The 10,136-nt window shown below is 49.0% G+C and overlaps 1 non-coding gene across 1 annotated transcript; it reads right to left on the bottom strand.

Moving 5' to 3' along the window:
• Positions 1-8,521: 8,521 nt before the first annotated feature.
• Positions 8,522-8,628, bottom strand: LOC141588938 (small nucleolar RNA R71). The gene has a single exon (XR_012519903.1). It is a non-coding gene; the product is annotated as a small nucleolar RNA R71 (small nucleolar RNA).
• Between the last annotated feature and the right edge of the window lie 1,508 nt (positions 8,629-10,136).

Below are 10,136 nucleotides of genomic sequence, written 5' to 3'. Positions count from 1 at the left end.
TAACCTTTTGCTCTTCTTTTCCTTGTTTTTTGTAAACTTTGGTAGGTTGTGTTTTGGCTTATCCCTATGGGGACGGCCGTCGTCTGTATTCTTCTCATTTGTAACCTGTTATCATTTTTAATAAGAGTTTGCCTTATTTGCCCTCGGCGTGGCCGGGGTTTTGATCACAGTTCTTCACTTGTCTTCTTGCGTTATTAATTGAGTGCCTTCGTCTTTACCTTCGGCCTTGCCGAGGTAGTTAGAATGCATATCTCAACTGTTTTTAACGTCTTTTAAACATGTTGGCATGTTGGTCGCTTCCTCTTTCACTCTCGGTCAAGCCGAGGCGTCCGATTTGCGCTTCCCAACCGCCGCTGTGAACATGTTAGCGTATCTGTAGACATATTGATCGCTTCCTCTGCCAGGCTTTCGGTTGGCCGAGGCGGCTAGAATTGCGTCTCAACTGCACTGAGTATACGTTTCTTCTAGCGTATCGGTCGTTGTGTCCCCGTCACTCCCGGCTTTGGCCGGGGCAATCGGGGTTACGGCTCGACAGCGTTCGTATCTGTAGACATATTGATCGCTTCCTCTGCCGGGCCTTTGGTTGGCCGAGGCGGCTAGATTTGCGTCTCAACTGTACTGAGTATACGTTTGTTCTAGCGTATCGGTCGTTGTGTCCCCGTCATTCCCGGCTTTGGCCGGGGCAATCGGGGTTACGGCTCGACAGCGTTCGTATCTGTAGACATATTGATCGCTTCCTCTGCCGGGCCTTTGGTTGGCCGAGGCGGCTAGATTTGCGTCTCAACTGTACTGAGTATACGTTTCTTTTTCTTGGGGTGACTGCCCGGTGGCAACCGTCGGCGTCTACCTCGAAACAACTATGGAGGGGACGAGCACTTTGATGGAAAACTCGGGTGATTCTTCATTTGATATGATCATGCGTTGGGGTGCCCACAATGGGTTTGGACACCTCCGCCGCTATACAAAGTACTTTCTTAGGTTGTCGGTGTTCCAATGGCTCATCAAAGGCACACCCTCCATGTCTGTCAGCCGGTATGTGCCCGGCCTCATCTCTTCAACCACTTTGTAGGGACCCTCCCAGTTGGCCGTCAATTTACCATGAATATTTCCTTTGTTGGTGGCGGCCGACTTTCTTAGGACTAGATCTCCTACTTTTAAGTCCCTTTTGTGGACTCTTCGGTTGTAGGCTCTTCTCATCCGGTTTTGGTATCTTTGCCAGTTGAGGCGTGCTGTATCTCGGCTTTCTTCGACCAGGTCTAGGGAGGCTTTCAGGCCTTCCTCATTTTCAACTGAGTTAAAGGTAGCCGTTCTGAATGTTGGCACCGTTGCTTCAATTGGCAGGACCGCTTCGGACCCGTAGACTAAGTGGAATGAACTGTATCCCGTTGCTTCTTTCTCCGTGGTTCGCAGAGACCACAGGACGCCGGGTAGTTCATCGGCCCATCTTCCCTTTAGATCTTCAACTGTCTTCTTCAAACCGTTGAGGATTGTTTTATTGGCTGCCTCCGCCTGTCCGTTGCTCTGTGGGTGGCAGACGGAGGAGTATGCAAATTTGATACCAAGTTCTTCCAACCAGCTCATTATTGTGTCACTCCAAAATTCTCGGCCGTGGTCAAATACCATGACTTGGGGTAACCCAAAACGAGTTATGACATTTTCCCAGATTACCTTTCTTACGGCTGCTGTCGTCTTCGCTGGTACTGCTACGACTTCAACCCACTTGGTGAAGTAGTCAACGGCGACAATCAAGTACTTTCTTCCTCCGGATGCCGTTGGAAATGGCCCTAGTAGATCCATCCCCCACTGTGCAAAAGGAACGGGACTAAGTACCGGCTGCAGGTCTCTGGAAGGTGCATGTATCACCGGAGCATGCATTTGACAGTTGTTGCACTTCTTGGTTTTGGCTCTGGAATCCGCAAGCATGGTGGGCCAGAAGTAGCCGGCTCGGAGAGCTTTGTGGGCTAGTGTTCTTGCCCCCATGTGATGGCCGCAGATGCCTTCGTGAATTTATGTCAGAATTAGCTCCGCGTCGGCTGGGCCGACACCTTTCAAGAGTGGCCTTATTACGGACCTCCTGTATAATTCTCCTTCAAATACCAAGTACCTTGCTGCGATCTCTTTATCTTCTGCGAGAGGCTGCGGTCCTCCGGTAATTCATTTGTCAATTTGTATTTCATTATCGGAGTCATCCACGTTGTCTCGGTCTCTATGTTGCCCACCATGCCGACGGCCTCAGTGATGCTCTTGGCATTCCTGATGTCCACCAGCACGGTTCGGCTGACATTCTTGATGGTCGAGCTGGCAAGCTTTGAGAGAGCGTCGGCTCGGTTGTTCTCAGACCTGGGAATGCATTGTATCTGAAAAGATTTCAACTTAGAGGTGTCAGCTTTTACCCTTTCCAGGTATCTTACCATCCCGTCGTCCCGAGTCTCGTACTCTCCTCTGATTTGATTGGCCACTAAAAGTGAATCTGTTTTCAAAATGACGTGCTCCGCCCCGGCAGCCCTAGCTAGCTCGACTCCGGATATCACCGCCTCGTATTCGGATTCGTTGTTCGAGGCCGAGAAGGTAAATTTCAAGGCATACTCAAACTCGTCCCCGTTTGGGCTGATGATTAGGATGCCGGCTCCTGAGCTGTTTGCCGTGGAGGACCCGTCGGTGTATACTTCCCATACCCCGGGGTGTTATTCTTCTTGGTAAGTGCACTCGGCAAGGAAGTCTGCAAGTGCCTGCCCCTTTATCGAGGGCCTCGACTTGTATTGAATGCCGAAGCCGGATAGCTCTACTGCCCATTTGATGAGCCTGCCGGATTGCTCAAATTTTTCCAATGCTTTATCCATTGGCAGGTCGGTTAAGACCGTCACGGGATGTGCGTCGAAGTAGGGTTTTAGTTTTCTTGCGGCGATGACGACATCAAAGGCTGCTTTTTCAATCAGCGGGTAATTTCTCTCGGCGGGCAACAACGTATGGCTGACAAAGTAGATTGGGTGTTGCTGTTTGTCTTCTTCCCTGATGATCACGGCACTGACCGTGGCCGAGGTAATCGTAACTGCTATGTACGGTATAGCGTCTCCCAAAGATCGGCCGGACGGGTTGGGAGAGTCCGAAGATGAGCTTTCGGTTGCTTGAAAGCCGTGCTCGTTCCTCCCCAGTGAAGTCTTTATTCCCCTTCAACACTTTGAAGAATGGGGTGCTCTTGTCGGCTGACCGAGAGATGAAACGGGCTAGAGCCGCCATCCTCCCGGTCAGCATCATAACCTCTTTTCGATTCCTATGCTCCGGCAGGTCTAGGATTGCTCTGACTTTGTCTGGATTGGCATCAATTCCCCTGGCGCTGACAAGTATGCCGAGGAACTTACCTGCCCGGACACCGAAGTTGCATTTCATTGGGTTGAGCTTCATCTTGTATTTCCTTAGTGAACAAAATGTCTCGTGTAAATCGGCCAAGTGCTCGCTGTCAGACTTGCTTTTTACAATAGCATCGTCGACGTAAGCCTCAATGTTTCGCCCTTTTTGATTTTGGAACACTTTGTCCACCAGTCTTGTGTACGTTGCACCGGCGTTCTTCAAACCAAACGGCATCATTTTGTACATGTATGTGCCGTTAGCAGTGATGAATGCGCATTTAGGCATGTCTTCCTCGGCCATGAATACCTGGTGATACCCCGAGAAGGCGTCCAGCAGGCTCAGCATAGTGTAGCTTGCCGTGGCATCAATTAAACTATCTATTCGAGGCAAGGGATAACAATCCTTGGGGCACGCTTTATTAAGATTGGTAAAATCTACGCACATCCTCCATGCCCCCGATGACTTCCTCACCATTACAACATTAGCTAACCACTCAGGATAAGTACAAGGCATGATAAAGCCCGCCGCTAGTAATTTATCTACCTCGGCTTTGATGGCCTCATCCTTCTCGGCTGAGGAGTTCCTCATCCTTTGCTTGACAGGGCGAGCGGTGGGGAGTACGTTCAGCTTGTGAATAATTACCTCCCGGCTCACGCCTGGCATCTCGGCCGCTGAGTAGGCGAAGACGTCTTTGTTCTTCCTCAGCAGGTCTAGGAGAGCGGCCCTGAATTTTGGTTCCAGGTTGACACCGATAGTTACGGTGCGCCCTGGGTCAATTTCCACCTCTTCAGTCTCGGCTCCTTCGACCATGCCGACGGAGGCATCCATGCGTTCGCCCTCCTGTTGCAAGGATGGGCTCTTCCCCTTCTCTGATTTCTTCGCCACTTTGAAGGATTTCATGTTGCACCCTCTGGCAGATACTTGGACATTGACTACCTCATCCTTCTCGTTATTTGAGACGAGCTTATGCGCTTCCCCCCGGTCCGAGACATACATCAATGTCAGGGCCCGGATGGACATTACTGCGTCGGCCTCACTCAGAGTGACTCGGCCTATGAGGACGTTGTAGGCAGACGAACCGTCAATGACCACGAACTCAGACATAACGTTCTTGGCCGCACTTCCCTCGCCGAACATCACCGGCACTGATTGACCCCGGGGTACCAGTAGCCCCCTAGAAAAGTCGTACAACGGGTTGGTGCAGGGGCTCAAGTCTTCAACCTTCAGACCGAGGCTGAGAAAGCATTCTCTGTACATAATGTTTGTGTAGGCGCCTGTGTCAATCAGGCACCTCTTCACCAAGTGGTTGGCTATGTCCAGGTGGACTACAAGTGGGTCGCTGTGAGGAGCGATGACTCCCTCGTAGTCCTTCTTCCCAATGGTTATATCGGGGATGTTGGAAGCGGGGGTTGCTGTGTTGGGCACAAAGTTGATGGCCTGATATAGTTCATTCAGGTGCCGTTTGTGCCCATGAGCGGACCCACCGTTCTCGTTGCCCCCGATGACAACATGGATTACTCCTATCCGTTCAAAGACGGATTTCTTATTTGACCCGCCGGCATCTGTTTTTTGGCCTCCGGCAACGTATTTGCCGAGGCTCCCCTTCCGGATCAGCTCTTCAATGGCATTTTTCGAGATGCGGCGATCGTTAGTTAAGTGGCCGGTGTGGCCGTGGTACTCACAGTACTGGCTCGTGTCACCGTCACTCCTCGGCCTAGGGGGCCTTTCCCACTTCTGACCCTCGTTTTTGCTCAGGGCGAAGACCTCGGCGGCAGATACGACCAGGGGGGTGTGATCATTGTACCGCTTTTGGTAGTACGGTCCCGAACTCCCCGGCGCCCGCCGAGTTCTATTTTCTCGCGGACACGCGACCGTGACCTATTATTGTCACGGCGTCTTTCATCCGGGTTGTCCTCCCGGTGGCTCTTCTTCTCTCGAGTGCCCACCTCGCGCTGGCCTACCCAGTCTTGTGATAGTCCTCTACCTTGATGGCTTGGTCGGCCATCTTCCTGGCGGCGTCTAAGCCCAGTCCTCCGTACTTGATGAGCTCGTTTTTTAAGTCTCCCCTTGGGAGGCCTTTCATCAGCGCGAAGGCCGCCAGCTTGGGATTAATCTCTCGAATCTGCTGAACCTTGGCATCGAACCTCTTCACATAGCTTCGTAGAGACTCGCCCCCCTCCTGTCTAATAGTTAGGAGATCCGATGTCTCCACGGCCCTCCTCTTATAGCAAGAGTACTGGGCTAAAAAGGCGTCCCTTAGGTCGGCGTAACAGTATACCGAGCCGTCGGGCAGCCCCTTGTACCAACTTTGAGCCATCCCATGCAAGGTCGTTGGGAAGACTCGGCACCAGACTTCACCGGGTTGTTCCCACACCGACATGTACGACTCAAAAGCTTCGGCGTGGTCGGTGGGGTCGCTATCCCCTTTGTATGTGAGCGCCGGCAACTTCAGCTTGGTTGGCACGGCGGTTTCAAGGACATAGGCACTGAGGGGCTGTCTGACCACGTGTCGAACGACACGCGGCGATCGGCTCCTCGCATTCCTAGTCCGGCTCCTCTCCTAGTAGCGGGAAGGGCTTCTCCTCCGACTCTGGTGAGTCGGGCTTCTTCTCCAACTCTGGCGAGTCGGACTTCCTTCGCTCCTCTAGGGTAGGCCTCGTTGGTGCCGCGACGACGCTGTCCTCCCTCGAGTGCGGGAAGGGCTCAGGTCTACCACTGGCACTCTGGGTTCCCCCGGCGTCTTGGCAGGGTCAGCTTCCCCTAGTGCTCCGTTCAAGTTTCTCGGAGTCACATTTTGGGCCCTGGTCTCCTGGACGGGTTCCGCCGCTCTTGTCGGTGTGACAGTGTGAGCCGGCGTACTACCAATTAGGTCCAGGAGTAGCTTTAGTTTAGCTGCATCAACCACATGTCCCATGATGGTGACTTGGTCGATGGGCAGCGGCGTATCTGGTATTATTGGCATCCCGTATTCCGGTTGGATTACTCGGCCGGTGGAGGGCTGCGCAACCCCAGAATTGTGGACGGTATCATCTTGGCAGAATTCGGTTTCGTCAGTTACGAATACCTCTTGTTGTTTCGACATCTTCTTAGCTTTTTGGGTGGGTTTTTGTGTGTTTGTTTCTTTTTTTTGTTTGGGAATGAATGTGACTAGCTTCTAGTATCTTTCCCCACAGACGGCGCCAATTGTTCCGGGTGTAATTCCAGAGCAGTTATTTGTCACCACCCGTGCTTGTAGAATGACGTCTTTGGTTGAATCTCCCTTTCGGTCTCCTGAAACAACGAACAAACTGAGGGCTCGGCTTTGGACCGAGCGAACTCACTCCGACGCTCAAGTCAGTAAACTTAAAGAGATAAGTTGTTGTTACTTGGCGAAGTATATTTTGTAGAGAGATAAGGAAGATATTACCAGATGAATAGTGATTCTTAGGTTAAATTCTGGATCCTCTCCTCAATGAGGGTTGAGGAGTATTTATAGACTTTCACCTTTTGTCACGTAGTGGCCAAGTGGCCAAGTGGCTAGCAGGTGGAAAGACTGATCTACCCTCGGCCGAGGGACCCATGGCAGGCCGGCGGGCCCTGTTGACTCGCCGCCGAGGGGTCTTGGATATGAGTTCGCGGATGTGTGCCTCGGCTGGCTAGTTGTGCCAGCCGAGACCCAAGAGACAGGCCGACGAGCTGCGTCGCTTAGGCTGCCTAAGTCGTTGACTTGCTTGTGGATATCTTTGACCTTGCTCAATATGTTGACTCGGTCAGCGGGTGCAAAATATGCCCCATCACCAACATTAATGGTAATTCTTGGATTGTTTACATTTACTACTTATTATGCACATAAGGTGTTTGTAGAATTGTTCAAATGAGTAAGTTGAGTTAATTCTTCTAATAATCTATCTACTATTTGAGTGAGCAACTTGAGTAGTAACTAGGATTTGATAACAAGTTTTGAGTTAGATTAATTGAATGAGTAAGTTGGTTAATCTTGGCTCAAGTGCAGCATTCACATCGAGAGGTTAGAATCTACATGTTGTAACAACCTAGATAACCATTAGTCCATGCCTATTTCCCCTCTCCATACTACTTGGGTGAACCCGACCGTCCTAGTCTCTTCAATCATCGTTTTAGACCATCTTAATCGTTGCTTATTTCCTACTTGCTTTAGTTTATATTTTAATCATTAGTTTAGAACTCAAACCACCTCTTTTTAGATTTAACTAAACTAGTTTATAAACGAGTAATCCTAGTGCCACAATTTCCATCCTTTGGGTTCGACCCTTTTGCATATTACAACGAGCAATCGTTCACTTGCGAAAGAAGTATAAATAAAATCACCTAACAAGTTTTTGGCGCCGTTGCCGGGGACGACAATATTGGATAGGATTATTTGTTTTCATCTAGGTTTAGTTCTTTTATTTGTTGCTTGTTTGTTTTCTCCCTTTGTCCTAGTGCAACTCTTGCATTAGGACTATTTGATCTTTTATTGAGTGCATGAATAGGTGCTACATCGGACCTCTTTTCCCACTTGATCACAAGATCGAGAAGACATTCCGGGCAAGAAGAAGATTATCTCTTTCGGCAATTCGAGGATCTCCACCCATCTTTAACCCACCAATTAATCAACCACAATTCCACAATTGATAACTTAAACCAACCACCCTCTTCCTCCACCCTATCACCACTTCACATTCCACATAACTCTCCACCTCAAAACTCTCCCATTGATTCACCACAAAATTCACAAACTCATTCACAACATTCCAACCATACAAACGAAACCGAATCTCCACGAAACAATCTCATAAACGAAGACATGGCAGACCAACCTATGGGCCATTACAATAGACCGGACCCCAACCGTGCATGTTTGGCTATCAACTATGGAGCTCTTACTCCCAATACATTTGAACTTCGGCATCATGTAATCAACTACATGCAACAAGACACTTTCCATGGGATGAAGAATGAAGATGCACACCATCTTACCTCCTTCAAAGAAAAAGCGGGTTCCATTAAGCATAACGGTGTGACGGAAGAGCAAATACTCTTGATGCTGTTTCTCATCACTTTGAAGGACAACGCCAAGAAGTGGTTGAATTCCCACGAACCGGGCACGTTCACTACTTGGGAAGCTCTATCCAAGGCCTTCATCAAGAAGTTCTACCCACCTTCTAAGACCGCAAGAATTCGGCATGAGATTCAAACATTCAAACAAAGACCAATGGAAACTCTAAGTGAAGCTTGGGAACGTTTTAGAGACCTCCTCTCATCTTGTCCACATCATGGTATCCCCAAATGGATGACCGCCCAAACCTTTTTCCAAACTCTTGAGCAAAGGTTCTGGGACATGATTGTGGCGGCGTCCGGTGGGAATTTTGATTGTATGAACAACGCTCAAATCACGGAAATGATTTAAAACATTCCCGAGATGGAGAGTAGTTATGCTAGAGACGTGGACTACAAAAGTGAAGGACCTTCTAAGATAGAGATGGAGTATAAGGCGAAATTGGATATTTGACAAAGGAATTTGAAGAGTTCAAATTGGCAAAGAAGCATGGAGACTCGAAGCATGCCAGTGAGGGTGGACCTAGCCATTCCAAGGTTTATTACGTCCAAGAACCTAGGTCTCCACCTATGCACTATCCTCCTCAAATATTTTGCGATTATTGTGGCGGTGTGGGGCACACCATTGAGTAGTATTGTTCATCTATTCCACAAGATGATCAACAAGAGTGCTTTGCTCTTCAAGGGCAAGGTGCACCGAGGGTCTCCTACCAACGTCATAAGACCTTCTACCGTGCCTTCCCTAACCAAGTCCCGAAACTTTCATATGCGGGGCAACCATTGGACCCCAAATATCAACAACCTCAATATATGCCTCCACCAAAGCCCGACAATTCTAGGCAAAACAATCAACAACACCAAGGCCAAGGCTCCAACTACCGAGGCCAAAGACAATATGACAATCCAAACTACGTCCCACCTCATCAAAGAGACAACTACCGCAACCGCAACCAAAACCCTCCATACCAACAACAAAGCTACCAATCAAATCAACAATCTCAACAACCATTCAACCAACAACAAGGATACCAACAAGGGTATCAACAACATCAAAATTCCTTCCAACCTCCACAAAATCAACAACAATACATAGAACCACCCAACCCGACCTCTTCTCTTGAGAAATTGCTAAGGACATGGATGCCAAGGTTGACAATCAATTCAAAAGTTTGAAGACCGAACTTGCAAATGTCCAACCACATCAAAGAACATTTGATTCATATATGGCCAACCAAAACCCCTCTTCTTCACAAAGAGCTCCTCACTCATTGCCTCCTCAAGGCTCTCGTCCTAGGGATGGACCACCACCACACCAACAAGCTCATGTGGTGACCTTGAGGAGTGGGAAAGACTTGGAGGACCATTACAAGGATTATGAATCAAATAGAAAGAGAGATGGGGAGGAGAGTCCACCTCCCTCACCATCAATTAGAACGGACAACACTAAGAAGGGGAAAGTGAGTGACTATGTTGAGGATGACGATAACTTTGTTTTGGAGGAGATATTGGTTGAAAAAGACCAAGAAAGAGTGGTTGAAAGAGACCAAGGTAAAGGAAAAGAAGCGATCGATGTGGCTAACACCAAGCAAACCTCAAACCCCGAAAAGGCCGTTAACTCTCCAATCCCATTTCCTAATAGGAGTAGAGTCATGAATGAGGAGAGGAAATTCTCTAAGTTCTTGGACATGTTGAAAAAGCTTGAAGTTTTATTTCCTTTCACCGAGGTAGTGACA

Source organism: Silene latifolia, chromosome 6, assembly GCF_048544455.1.
Source record: "Silene latifolia isolate original U9 population chromosome 6, ASM4854445v1, whole genome shotgun sequence".
Lineage (NCBI taxonomy): Eukaryota > Viridiplantae > Streptophyta > Magnoliopsida > Caryophyllales > Caryophyllaceae > Silene > Silene latifolia.
The sequence above is the reverse complement of the archived record's forward strand: the minus strand, read 5'-3'. Positions and strand labels throughout refer to the sequence as shown.